Source organism: Phascolarctos cinereus, unplaced genomic scaffold, assembly GCF_003287225.1.
Source record: "Phascolarctos cinereus isolate Bilbo 61053 unplaced genomic scaffold, phaCin_HiC Scaffold_8;HRSCAF=390, whole genome shotgun sequence".
NCBI classification, from domain to species: domain Eukaryota; kingdom Metazoa; phylum Chordata; class Mammalia; order Diprotodontia; family Phascolarctidae; genus Phascolarctos; species Phascolarctos cinereus.
The window spans coordinates 77,117,103-77,130,263 of record NW_027556291.1 but is presented as its reverse complement, the minus strand read 5'-3'; the positions used below and the strand labels follow the sequence as shown (position 1 = coordinate 77,130,263).

The following is a 13,161-nucleotide window of genomic DNA, read 5'->3' as shown; positions in this document are numbered from 1 at the left end:
AGATCAAAAGTGAAGATAAATAATAAACAATATGATATAACAAAATTCTTTTTAAAAAACTGCAGAAAGTTTAATTTTATTTCATTCATTTTTCTTTTTTAAAGTGCACTATTTATTTTAAACATTGTTTTAAAACAATTTTTGAGTTCCAAATTCTCTCCAACCCTCCAGCCTCTACCAAACCCAATGAGAAGGCAAGCAATATTATATCAATTATACATGTAAATCTATGCAAAACATATTTTCATATTAGCAATACTACAAAAAAAACAAGAAAAATATGAAAAAATTATACTTCAATCTGCAATTAGATTTCATCAATTCTCTCTCTGGAAGTGGATAGTATTTTTCATCATGAGTCCCTTGGAATTGCTTTAGATCATTGTGTTGAAAAGCATAACTAAATCTTTCATAGTTAATCATAGTTACAATATTGCTGTTACTCTGTATACTATTCTTGTTCTGCTCACTTCACTTTGCATCTGTTCATAGATGCCTTCCAAGGTGAGAAAACTAAAATGATTCTGTATAATTTTTTATTGATCCTGTTTACAATTAATTGATTTTTGTCTTGTAACTGCCTAAGTCATGGTTCTTTGTCTCTGAACTTAGTTCAGAAATTCAGCTGATGTGTAATGAGTTAAGTTTAGAAATCCAGTTCTCCTGATAGTCATTGTGCCATTCTTGCCTCAAGGAAATGTTATCCTTGGAGGATGCACGTGGACACAAAGGAATCTGGTCTGGTATCTTTACATCATCAAGCTATAGTTCAAGGATGTCTGGTTTGCTATTCAAAGAAGTCTGATCCACTATCTCTAGCCTTGCAGGTAGGCTAAAACAAGGAACATTTCTTAGTCACAGGAGGGAAGGAAAAGGTTGTTGCTAACCCTTCATTCCCAGTTTCCAACCAATTATATTCTCCCCATTCCTCAACTTTGTAATCAATCATGTCGTCCTCATGTCCACGATTCTGCCAACCGTATAACCAATTATTATTGCATCATATACCCTGTTCTTTGTTCTATGCTTATGAAAAGCAGTTGCACCTTCTCCTCATAGTATTTTGGCTAACTGAAGCAGTTATTAGACCCACTTTATTACCAGGTTTACACCTTGCTAACAAACTGTTATCTTGCTAGGAGAATACATGCCCCATTCTATCTTTGCTGAATTTCTCTCATGACACAGGTTTTTCTAAAACCATCCTTGCCATCATTTCTTGTAGCACAATCATATTCCATCATAATCATATACCACTACTTGTTCAGCCATTCCCCTAGTTGATGAGCATCCACTTAATTTCCACTTCTCAGCCACCACAAAAAGAGCCATTATACGTATTTTTGTACCTATAGGTCCTTTTCTATTTTCTTTGATCTCTTTGGAATATAGACCTAGTAGTGGTATTTCTGGATCAAAAGGTATTTATAGTTTTATAGCCCTTTGGGTGTAGTTCAAATGGTTCTCCAGAATGGTAGGACCAGCTCACAACTCCACATTAGTGTCCATATTTTTCCACATCCCCTCCAGAATTTTTTGTTTTCCTTTTCTGTCACGTTAAACAATCTGATAGCTGTGAGATGGTACCTCAGATTTATTTTAATTTGTATTTCTCTAATCAAAAATTTAGGACATTTTTTCATCTGACTATAGATAGCTTTAATTTATTCTTCTGAAAACTACCTGTTCATATCCTTTAACTATTTATCAATTGAGGAACAGCTTTTATTTTATAGATCTAGCTCAGTTCTCTATATATTTGAGAAATAAAGCCTTTATCAGAGTAACTTGACATAAGTGTTTTTTCCTGTTTCCTTCTAATTTTGGCTACATCAGTTTTGTTTTTAGAAAATCTTTTTAATTTCATGTAATCAAAGTTATCCATTTTACTTCTTGTGATCCTGTTATCTCTTGTTTGGTTATAAACTCTTCTCTTCTCCACAGACCTGACAGTCAAAATTTTTCCATGCTCCTCTAATTTTCTTATGATATTACCCTTTATGTCTAAATCATGTACCCATTTTGGCCTCATCTTGGTATACACTGTGAGATGTTGCTCTATACCTAGTTTCTACCAAACTTCTTTTCATTTTCCCCATCAATTTTTGTCAAATAGTGAGTTCTTGCCCCCAAAGCTTGGATCTTTTCATTTATCAAACAACAGACTACTATGGTCATTTCCTACTGTATCTTGTGTATCTAATCTATTCCACTGAACCACCATTCTATATCTTAGCCAGTGCCAGATTGTTTTCTTGATTATTGATTTGTAATACAGTTTGAAATCTGGCATGGTTAGTCCACTTTCCTTTACATTTTCCCCCTACCGATTCCCTTAATATCCTTGATGTTATGTTCTTCCAGACAAATTCTGTTATTATTTTTTTCTAGAAAAATAATTCTTGATTGTCATGACATGGCATTGGAAATAAGTAAATTAATTTAGATAGAACGGTCATTTTTATTATATTGGCTCAGCCTACTGATGAGCATTTACTACTTCTCCACTTTTTTAGCTCTTGCTTTATTTGTGTGGAAAGTGTTTTGTAATTTTGTTCATATAGTCCTTGCATTTGTCTTGGCAGGTAGGTTCCCGAGTATTTTATATTGTCTACAGTTATTTTAAATTGAATTTCTCTTTTTGTCTCCTTACTGAGTTTTGTTGGTAATATACAAAAATACCAATGATTTATGTGTGCTTATTTTATTTTATATCCCTCAACTTGGCTAAAGTTGTTGTTTCAATTGATTTTTTAGTTGATTCTCTAGGATTCTCTAAGTATACCAGTATATCATTTGCAAAGAGTGATAGTTTTGTTTCCTCATTGCCTATTTTAATTCCTTCAATTTCTTTTTTTTTTGTCTTATTGCTATATCTAGCATTTCTAAAGTGCCATATTGAATATCAGAAGTGATAATAGACATCCTGACTTCATTCCTGGTCTTAATGAGAAAACTTGAAGTTTATCTGCCTTAGAGATAATGCTCGCTCTTGCTTTTAGATAAATACTGCATATCATTTTAAGGAACACTCCCTTTATTCCTATGCTCTCTAGTGTTTTTAATAGTGACAGATGCTGTATTTTGTCAAAAGCTTTTTCAGCATTTATTGAGATCAACATATGGTTTTTGTTGTTTTTGTTATTGATATGGTTAATTAAGTTTATAGTTTTCTTTCTATAGAACCAGCCCTGCATTCCTGATATGAATTCTTGCTGGTCATAATGTATGATCTTTGTGATATATTGCTGTAATCTTCTTGCTAGTGTTTTGTTTAAAGTTTTTCATAAATTTTCATTATGGATATTAATCAATAGTTTCTCTCCCTGTTTTTGCTCTCCCTGGTTTTGGCATCAAAACCACATTTGTGTAGAAGAAGAAATTTGGTAGAATTCTATCTTTACCAATTTTTTTCAAATAGTTCATGCAGTATTAGAGTTAATTTTTCTTTAAATATTTGTTAGAATCCACTGGTAAATCCATCTGTTTCTGGGGATTTTTTCTTACGAAGCTCATTTATGACTTATTCAGTTTCTTTTTCTAAGATAGGGTTATTAAGTATTTTATTTTCTCTTCTGTAAATCTGATCAATTTATAGCATCCATTTAACTTGGATTGTCAGTTTCTTTGGGATATAATTGGGCAAAATAGCTCTTAATCATTGTTTTAATTCCATTTTAATTGGTGGTGCATTTACCCTTTTCATTTTTGATACTGATAATTTTTTTAAAAAGTCAAATTAGCCATTGATGTATCTAGTTTTATTTATTAATTTTTTAAAATTTCAGTCTTCTTAATATGGTGGGGAAGGGAAAAAAATTTAGGGGAAATTATCCCAAATAATTGGTGCATGCAAGTAGTTTGTATAAAGGAGGAAAGGGTGAGGGGAGCAGGTGACACTGGAACCTCACTCTTATCTGAACTGATCAAAAGAAGGAAGACTATTCAACCACACATACACAAGTGGGTACAGAAATATTTCACTAAATAAAGATATAAGAGGGAAAAGAGAGAAAAGTTAAGTGGGAATGATAGCGAGGGTAGATTAAGGAAGGGATGATTCCAAGACAAAACAAACTCTAAGAATATACAAACACATAGCTTGTTTTGAGATGCGAAAGAATGGGAATTTGAGGGAATGCCCATCAATTTTTGGAATGGCTGAACAACTTATGGTATGTAAGTGTGATAAAATACTGTTGTGCTATAAGAAATGATAAAGGGAATGGTTTCAGAGAAATCTGGGAAGATATGTATGAGCTGATGTAGAGTGAAATTAAAGAAACAAAAGAATAATTTATACCATGACAAAAATATTGTAAAGACAAACAACTCTGAAAGTTTTAGAATTCTGATCAGCATAATGACAAACTATGCTTTGAAAGGATTAATGACACATGTGTGCTGGTATGCATTCATGCATATATACATAGATATTATACATTTTTTTCCTTTTGGACTTAGACATCGAAGTCTTGTTTTGCTTACCTCTTCATGTTTCATCCTCAGCTGTTGCCAAATAGAAAGGAGAGAAGCTAAATTTCTGTTTATTGAAAAAAAAATTAATTTACAAAATTACTTTACTTTTGTGGCTGTTTTTCCATCAATGAACCACTTTAAATAATGTTATTGCTTATATAGAGCACTAACAAAAGTAATGATTAAAGAACTCTTGTTTCTTTGGGCTTTCTGGTTTATAAGTCATTTTTCTCACTGCAGCCCTATGAGTAAGGTAGTACAAGGATTATGGAGATTTGAAGGGTTGAGTTCCAGAGCCTGTGTCTGTCTTTGGTTCAAATCCTAAATCTGATGCTTAATACCTGTGTGACCTTGAGACAGTCACCTAACCTTTGGAGCCTCTGTTCACTGATTTGTTGAATGCAGTGGTTGAACAAAATGGGCCTCTGTGGACCTTTCCAGCAATAAGTGGATATGAACAATTTACTCCAATGGGCTCTGAAGGCAACAGAAGGAGGTGCTGTGAAGTGCTTACAGCTTGGTCAGATATCAAAGACACCAAGGTCATCCACTGCATCCCAAACCATCACCAGTCATCTTGACTTTTGTCTTATCATTTGACTCCAGTGACTCTGAGAGAAGATTCATGCAACTCTGCCTCACTTAAATCCAATTTAACCATGAGTCAAAAGATATCACCCATACAATTTCACTATTTCATTATTTTACTATTCAACTATTTCATTATTTTATTACATATTATTTTGCTATGCAAGTAGTTTACTATGTTATAATTTTACAATTTTACCTAGCTAGCTTTACCTAGCTCCTGTGGCAATGGGCTAATGATGAAGTGGCAAGAGCAGATATACTGGGAGCTGTAGTCACAATCCTGCACACAGATGGCTCATGCCATGGGGTCATCTTCTCAGTGAACCGAAGCAGCAGTGGGATTTGATAGCCTCCTGGGTGTCTGAGCATTCTTTTTAAGGACTGCAATGCTCACTTCCTGGCATGAGGAAAGGGCTAGAAAAGGTTCCTTAAAAATTGTCTGCTTCAAGGGCAGCTAGGTGGTGCAGTGGATAAAGAATGGACCCTGGAGTCAGGAGGACCTGAGTTCAAATCTGGCCTCTGATATATAACACTCACCAGCTGTGTGACTCTGGGCAAGTTACTTAACCTTCCATTGCCTCACAAAAAAAAAAAAGAAAGAAAAAAAAAAAAGAACTGTTAGGGGCAACTAGGTGGCTCAGTGGATAGAGCTCTGGCCTTGAAGTCAGGAGGACCTGAGTTCAAACCCAGCCTCAGACACTTGACACTTACTAGCTGTGTGACCCTGGGCAAGTCACTTAACCCCATTGCCTAGCCAAAAAAAAAAATTGTCTGCTTCAAGTGGATAACTCTGACTACATTAAATTGAAAAGGTTTTGCACAAAGCCAATGCAACCAAGATTAGAAGGAAAGTAGAAAATTGGGAAATAATTTTTACAACCAGTGTCTCTGATAAGGGCCTCATTTCTAAAATACATAGAGAATTAAGTGAAATTTATAAGAATACAAGTCATTCCCCAATTGATAAATGGTCAAAGGATATGAACAGGCAGTTTTCAGATGAAGAAATTAAAGCCATCTATAATCATATGAAAAAATGCTCTAAATCACTGTTGATTAGAGAAATGCAAATCAAAACAACTCTGAGGTACCACATCGCACCTATCAGATTGGCCAACACGACAAAACAGGAAAATGATAAATGCTGGAGGAGACATGGGAAAATTGGAACACTAATGCATTGTTGCTGGAGTTGTGAAATGATCCAACCATTTTGGACAGCAATTTGGAACTATGCCCAAAGGGCTATAAAAAATGTGCATGCTCTTTGACCCCGCAATAGCACTTCTATGGCTATATCCCAAAGAGATCATACAAATGGGAAAAGGACCCACATGTACAAAAATATTTATAACAGCTCTTTTTGTGGTGGCAAAGAATTGGAAATTGAGAGGATGCTCATCAATTAGAGAATGACTGAACAAGTTGTAGTATATGAATGTAACTGAGTACTACTGTGCTATAAGAAATGATGAACAGGCTGACTTCAGAAAAACCTGGAAAGACTTGTATAGTCTGATGTTGAGTGAAATGAGCAGAATCAGGAGAACATTGTACATAGTAACAGCCACGTTGTGTGATGACTAATATTGATAGACTTAACCCTTTTCAGCAATACAAGGATCTACGATATCTCCAAAGGTCTCATGATGGAAAATGCCATCCACATCCAAAGAAAGAATTGTGGAGTTTAAATGCAGATCGAAGCATACTATTTGCTATTTTTTTCTTCTTGTGTTTTGTTTCTTCTTTCTGGTGTTTCTTCCTATTAGTTCTAATTCTTACTTACAACATGACTAATGTGAAAATATGTTTAATAGGAATGTACATGTACAGATTACTATCAGATTGAGCACTGTCTTGGGGAGGGAGGTGGGGAGGGAGGGAGAGAAAAATTTAAAACTCAAAAGCTTATGGAAGTGATAATTGATAATTCAAAATATATTAAATGAAAAAAAAAATTATCTTCACCTGACTGTGGCTTCCTTAGTGCATCTGGTGGGGATCTCTGTGATTGAAACAAAAAAATGTACAGAAACTTTTTCAAAGATGATTCCACTCATCATTGGTATGTGGAATGTGCACCTCTTATGGACAACAAGAAATCTAGGAGATCTGAAAAAAGAACAAATCTTATTGAGAGAGAACTCAGAAGGTACTGCATCCAAATAACAGCCCTAAGTGAAACAAGACTGGCAAATGAAGGCCAGCTTAATGAAATTGGAGCTGGATACATGTTTTTCTGGAGAGGCTCATGACAATGTGATTTCCACTTGCAGGAAAGTGTCATGCCATCATCACCAGGGGGTATGCTCCCACAATGGGGAACCCTGATGAGTTCAAAGAAAATTTTTATGAAGACCTAGAGACCCTCATTATCATTATGCTGAAAGAGGACTATTAGACATAACAGGGTGTCCTTGGGAAGAATGGGGTCAGAAATAGCAACATAAATGGTCACTTACTATTGAAGACTTGTGCATCTTATGACCTCCAACTAATATTGTCTTCTGTTTACCTAAACACAATACAACTTCATGGATTGTCCCTGCCCTCAAGCTCACAATCTAATGGTCAAGATTATTACAGAGTTCATATCCCCAGCTGTCATGTTGTCTGTGTTTCAGTGTACATCCTTCTTGTAATTCAAGATATTCATTGTATAGGCATCATCATGAAATATTGTCTGCAGGGGCCCATAGACAATGTGTGATTTTAGGTGGGTGTGCTTCTCTATTAATTGCAATTTCTTTCACAGTAAATATAAGATTATCAAATGAGACAAATCTTTTCTCTCCACCACTAACTTACTGTGATAAAAAACTTTACGATACTAGTTATTTTCTGAAACAAGAACAAAGGTTATATCTTGGGACCATGATATGGAGTTGAAAATCTGGAAGCTTCTTGAAATCAAAAAATAAATAGAAGTTATCATATTCATTTCCTTTGCATGTGAATGTTCCTCAGCCAACAGAAAAGATTATGTCCATGTCAAGGAAAGACATACTGCAAGAGGAAATCAAGATACTTAATCCCCAATTAATTTCTCAAAGTCCTTCCTCAAGCAGCCTGACCTCAAGGAGCTCACAATGTAATGGATGAGACAATAGGCAAACCCACTAAATAGAAATATAGAAAGGATGAATCAGATAATCAGTGGTGGGAAGGACCTACCTTAAGGGAGAATGGGATACGCTTCCTGTAGAAAGTGGGATTGTAGATAGGACTTGAAGGAAGCCAGGAAAGCCAGAAGGCAGAATTAATACTGGAGAAAACTCTAGGCATGGGGGAAAGCCAGAGAAAATATCCAAAGTTTGGAAGAGATAGTGTCTTGTTGGGGAAACTGCAAAGAGGCCACTTGCATTAGAACAAAGAGTACGGGGTAGATGGTAGAAGGGAAGATCAAAATGAAAGATTAGAAAGGTGGGGGAGGGGCAGAGCCTAGATGATGGAGTAAAAGCAGTGACTTGCTTGAGCTGTCCCCCAAACCCCTCCAAATACCTATAAAAAATGGCTCTAAACAAATTCTAAAGTAGCAGAATCCACAAAAAGACAGAGTGAAACAAATTTCCAGGCCAAGACAACCTGGATGGTTGGTCAGAAAGGTATATCATGCTGGGCTGGGAGAGGAAAGCAGTTCAGGGCTGGGAGAGGAAAGCAGTTCAGCATGGGTGCACAGGCCACAGTGAACCTGGAGCAGGCCTTGGAGGACTGAATCACGGGCAGTAGTGGTTTCCAGACTTCTCAACCCACAAACGCCAAAGACAACTTAGAAGGTCAGTGGGAAAAGTCTGTTTCTGCAGTGCTGAGAGAGAAGAACAGTGGGGTTCCAGCCCCATTCCCCAAGCTTGGCCCCGGGGTGGTGGCTGCCTCCTGAGCTTCTGGCCCACAGACTGAGGGGGAAGTGAGTGGCTGATCAGAGGGGGATTGCACAGATCTCTTTGCTGAGGCAGGATTCTCTTGCTTTGCCTGTGCTTGGATCTGGGTCACAATTCTGGGTGGCAATTCTGGGGCGAGGAGGAGTGCTGGTGTGGTGGAGTTTGTAGTGGCTGTAAAAAGGAATCCTCCTCACAGTTCCAAGACAGAAAAGAGTGCTTGTGGTCACTCATACACCAGAAAAAAGCCCAGAAAAGAAGTAAACACGTCACCCCTTATCATACCACCTTGGAAGAACTGAGAATTTATAGGTCCCTAGAAGTATCTCTGAAAACAGCTGCACAAAACCGATGAAGCTTGGGACAGTACATTCTCCACACTAGAAACAGACACCTACCTTAACAAAGAGTTTGTAACTCAAGTAATTAGCTGGGATCATGAGCAAGCAGTGCAAAAAGAATCAGACTATATTGTCTTACTTTGGTGACAGAGAAGATCAAAACATACAACCAGAAGAAGACAACAAAGTCAAAGCTCCTACATCCAAAGCCTACAAGAAAAATACAAATTGGTCCCAGGCCATGGAAGAGCTCAAAAAAGATTTTGAAAAGCAAGTAAGAGAAATAGAGGAAATACTGAGAGTGATGAAAGAAAATCATGAAAAATGAGTCAATGGCTTGCTCAAGTAGACCCCAAAAAATACTGAAGAAAATAACACCTTAAAAAGTAGCCTAACCCAAATGGCAAAAGAGGTCCAAAAAGCCAATGAGGAGAAGAATGCCCTAAAAAGCAAAACTGGCCAACTGGAAAAAGAAGTCCAAAAGCTTGCTGAAGAAAATACTTCCTTAAAAATTAGAATGGAGCAATTGGAAGCTAGTGACTTTATGAGAAATAAAGGCACTGTAAAACTAATCCAAAAGAATGAAAAAATAGAAACAATGTGAAATTTCTCATTGGAAAAACAACTGACCTGGAAAATAGATCCAGGAGAGAGAATTTAAAAATTATTGGACTATCTGAAAGCCATGATCAAAAAAAGAGCCTAGACATCATCTTTCAAGAAATTATCAAGGAAAACTGCCCTGATATTTTAGAACCAGAGGGCAAAATAGAAATTGAAAGAATCCATGGATCACCTCCTGAAAGAGATCCCCAAAGGAAAACTCCTAGAAATATTGTAGCCAAATTCCAGAATTCCCAGGTCAAGGAGAAAATATTGCAAGCAGCCAGAAAGAAACAATTCAAGTATTCTGGAAACACAATCAGGATAACACAAGATTTAGCAGCTTCTACATTAAGGGACTGCAGGGCATGGAATATAATATTCTGGAGGGCAAAGGAGATAGGATTACAACCAAGAATCACCTACCCAGCAAAACTGAATATAATCTTTCAGGGTAAAAAATGGTCATTCAGTGAAATAAGGGACCTTCAAGAATTCTTGATGAAAAGACCAGAGCTGAATAGATAATTTGATTTTCAAATACAAGACTCAAGTGAAACAGGAAGAGGTAAACAGGAAAGAGAAATCATAAGAGACTTATTAAGGTTGAACTCTTTACATTCCTGCATGGAAAGATGATATTTGTAACTCACAAGTCTTTTGTCAGTATTAGGGCAGTGGGAAGGGAAAAAAATTACGTGCTGGTATAGATTAATAGATAGATAGACAGACAGATAGATAGAGGGCACAGGGTGAATTGAAGATGAAGGGGTGATATCTGGAAAATAAAATTAATGGGTGAGAGAGGATTATACTGGGAGAAGGAGAAAGGGAGAGGTAGAGTGGGGTAAATCTCACATAAAACAGACACAAAAAGGCTTTTACAATGAAGGGGAAAACAGGGGAAGGTGAGAGGGAATGAGTGAATGTTATTGTCATAGGATTTGGCTTAAGGGGGGAATAACATACACAATTGGGTAGGGAAATCTATCTTACCCTACAGGAAAGTAAGGGAGGAAGGGGACAAAACATCAGGGGAATGATAGAGGGGAGGGCAGATTGGGGGAGGGGGTAATCAGAAGCAAATACTTCTGAGGAAGGATAGAGTCAAAAGAGAGAATAGAATAAATGGGGGGTAGGATAAGATGAAGGGAAATATATTTAGTTTTTCATAACATGACTACTATGGAAGTATTTTGCATGACTCCACACGTATAACCTGTATTGAACTGCTTGCCTTTTCAATGAGGGGAGGTGGGGAGGGAGGAAGGGAGAAAATTTGTAACTCAAAGTTTTTTTTAAAATGTTTAAAACATTGTTTATAAAATTTAAAAAAATTTAAAAAAGAAAAAAAAGCTTTACTTCCATTTATATAGTTGATCAATATTGAAATTTGCATAATGACACATTTCTTTTCTAGTATATTCAGCAAAAAGGTTTGGAGCTCATATTATGAGCAGTTTTCATTTGTTTTCTTTGCAATGTTAACTTTGTGTGCTGTCAGCCTTCTATTTTTTTATTTGTTCTTGTAGATACGGTACCAGAACTGCTATGTCTGATGACACAGAGTAAGTTGTCTCATATTCATAGAGTTACTTTAATAAAATAGTCTAAACTGCAAAAAAAGGAAAAAAGAAAGAAAGGTAGGGTAATATTACGAAAGGATTTGAATGACAAATAAAAGATTTTACATTTGATCCTGTGATAGGTAGCTACTGAAGTTTAGAAAATAAAGGCGTGATGTGGTCAGATCTGCACTTTAGGAAGACTACTTTGGCAGTTGATTGGAGGATGGACTGGAGTGGGGAGAAACTTGAAGCTAGGTAACTGATCACCAGGCTATGGCAACAGTGACACCACGTGATGAAGATTTGGACCAGTAGGGTGGTACTTTCAGAAGAGAGAAGGGGGTTTATGTGAGAGATGTTAGACCTTGGAAACTGGTAGGATCTGAGGAGTGAAAGAGAATGAAAGTAGAGAATGAAATCTAGGTGTCCAGACTGGGGGCTTGGAAAGATGGTGGTACTCTAGGCAGTTCTAGGGAAGTTAGGAAGAGAGGAATGTTTTGGGAAAAAAATAATGAGTTCACTTTTGGACAGGTTGATTTTAAGATGTCTCTGGGAAAAGGGAAAGGGAAGTAACATGCTTTTTAAAAATATTTCCTTTATTTGCCAAGTACTGTACAAGCCCTTATCTCATTTGATCCTCACAACAACCTTGTGAAGTTGGCGCTACTTTTGTCTCCATTTTACATATGAAGAGACTGAGACAAGCAGAATCACACAGCTAGTAAGTTTCTGAGGCCACATTTGAACTCAAATCTTCCTGATTCCAGGCCAAGCACCCTATTCATGCAACACTTGGCTGGCTACAGCATTTTTAGTTTCAGATATGGACTGGGCAGTTGCAAATATAAGACTAGAGATCAACAGAGAGGTTAGGCTTGAACAGGTAGATTTGAAAATCTTTAGCATAGAGACAGATGGGAATTGAATCCATGGGAGCAGATGAGATCACTAAGTGAATTAATATAGAGAGAAAAGTAAAGAGGGTATAGGACAGCGTCCTATGGGACATCCATGGGTAATAGGCATGACCTAAATCCAGCAAAGAAGACTGAAAGGGAGTGGGTAGATAGATAGGAGGAGGACCAGGAGAGGGCAGTGTCATGAAAAGAGAGAGGTGAGAGGATCTGGGAGAAGAGGGTGTTCAAAAGTGTCAAAGGCTGTAGAGAGGTTAAGAAGGATGAGGACTGAGAAGATTTGGCAACGAAAAGATCATTGCTGTTGTTGTTGTTGTCATTGGTTCATCTTTCATTCTCAAAGAGGATCAACAACGTCATGAGGGTGATATCTTGACTTCCATGTGAATTACATTTAAGTGAGGCAGAGCTGTGAAAAGTCCAGTGGTAAGATATAAGTCAAGATGACTGGCAATGGCCCAGGATGCAGTAGATGACCTTGGCTTATCTAAATTAAGTTCTTTCCCAGGCCTCAGTTTATCTGAGGGTTTTTTCAATGACTAAAGTCTAGGTAAGAATTGAGAAGAAAGATAGTCTAATTTACCATCACAAAGATCAATCTGGGAGTGGAAGACTCTCAACACTTCTGGCTAGAACTGAACATGATTGCTATTTACACTCATTCTTAGCCAGTATTTTTGGAGAGAGCCATTTCAGCTCAATGAGGAGGTCAGAAGCCAGATTATAGAGAGTTAAGAAGAGAATGAGAAGAAAAGAAGTGGAGGCACCTATTTTGAGAGAGCTTTCC

At 36.9% G+C, this 13,161-nt stretch overlaps 1 pseudogene; it reads left to right on the top strand.

The window, feature by feature from the left end:
* Positions 1 to 13,161, top strand: part of LOC144455068 (uncharacterized) — a 32,231-nt pseudogene that overhangs the window by 14,970 nt on the left and 4,100 nt on the right.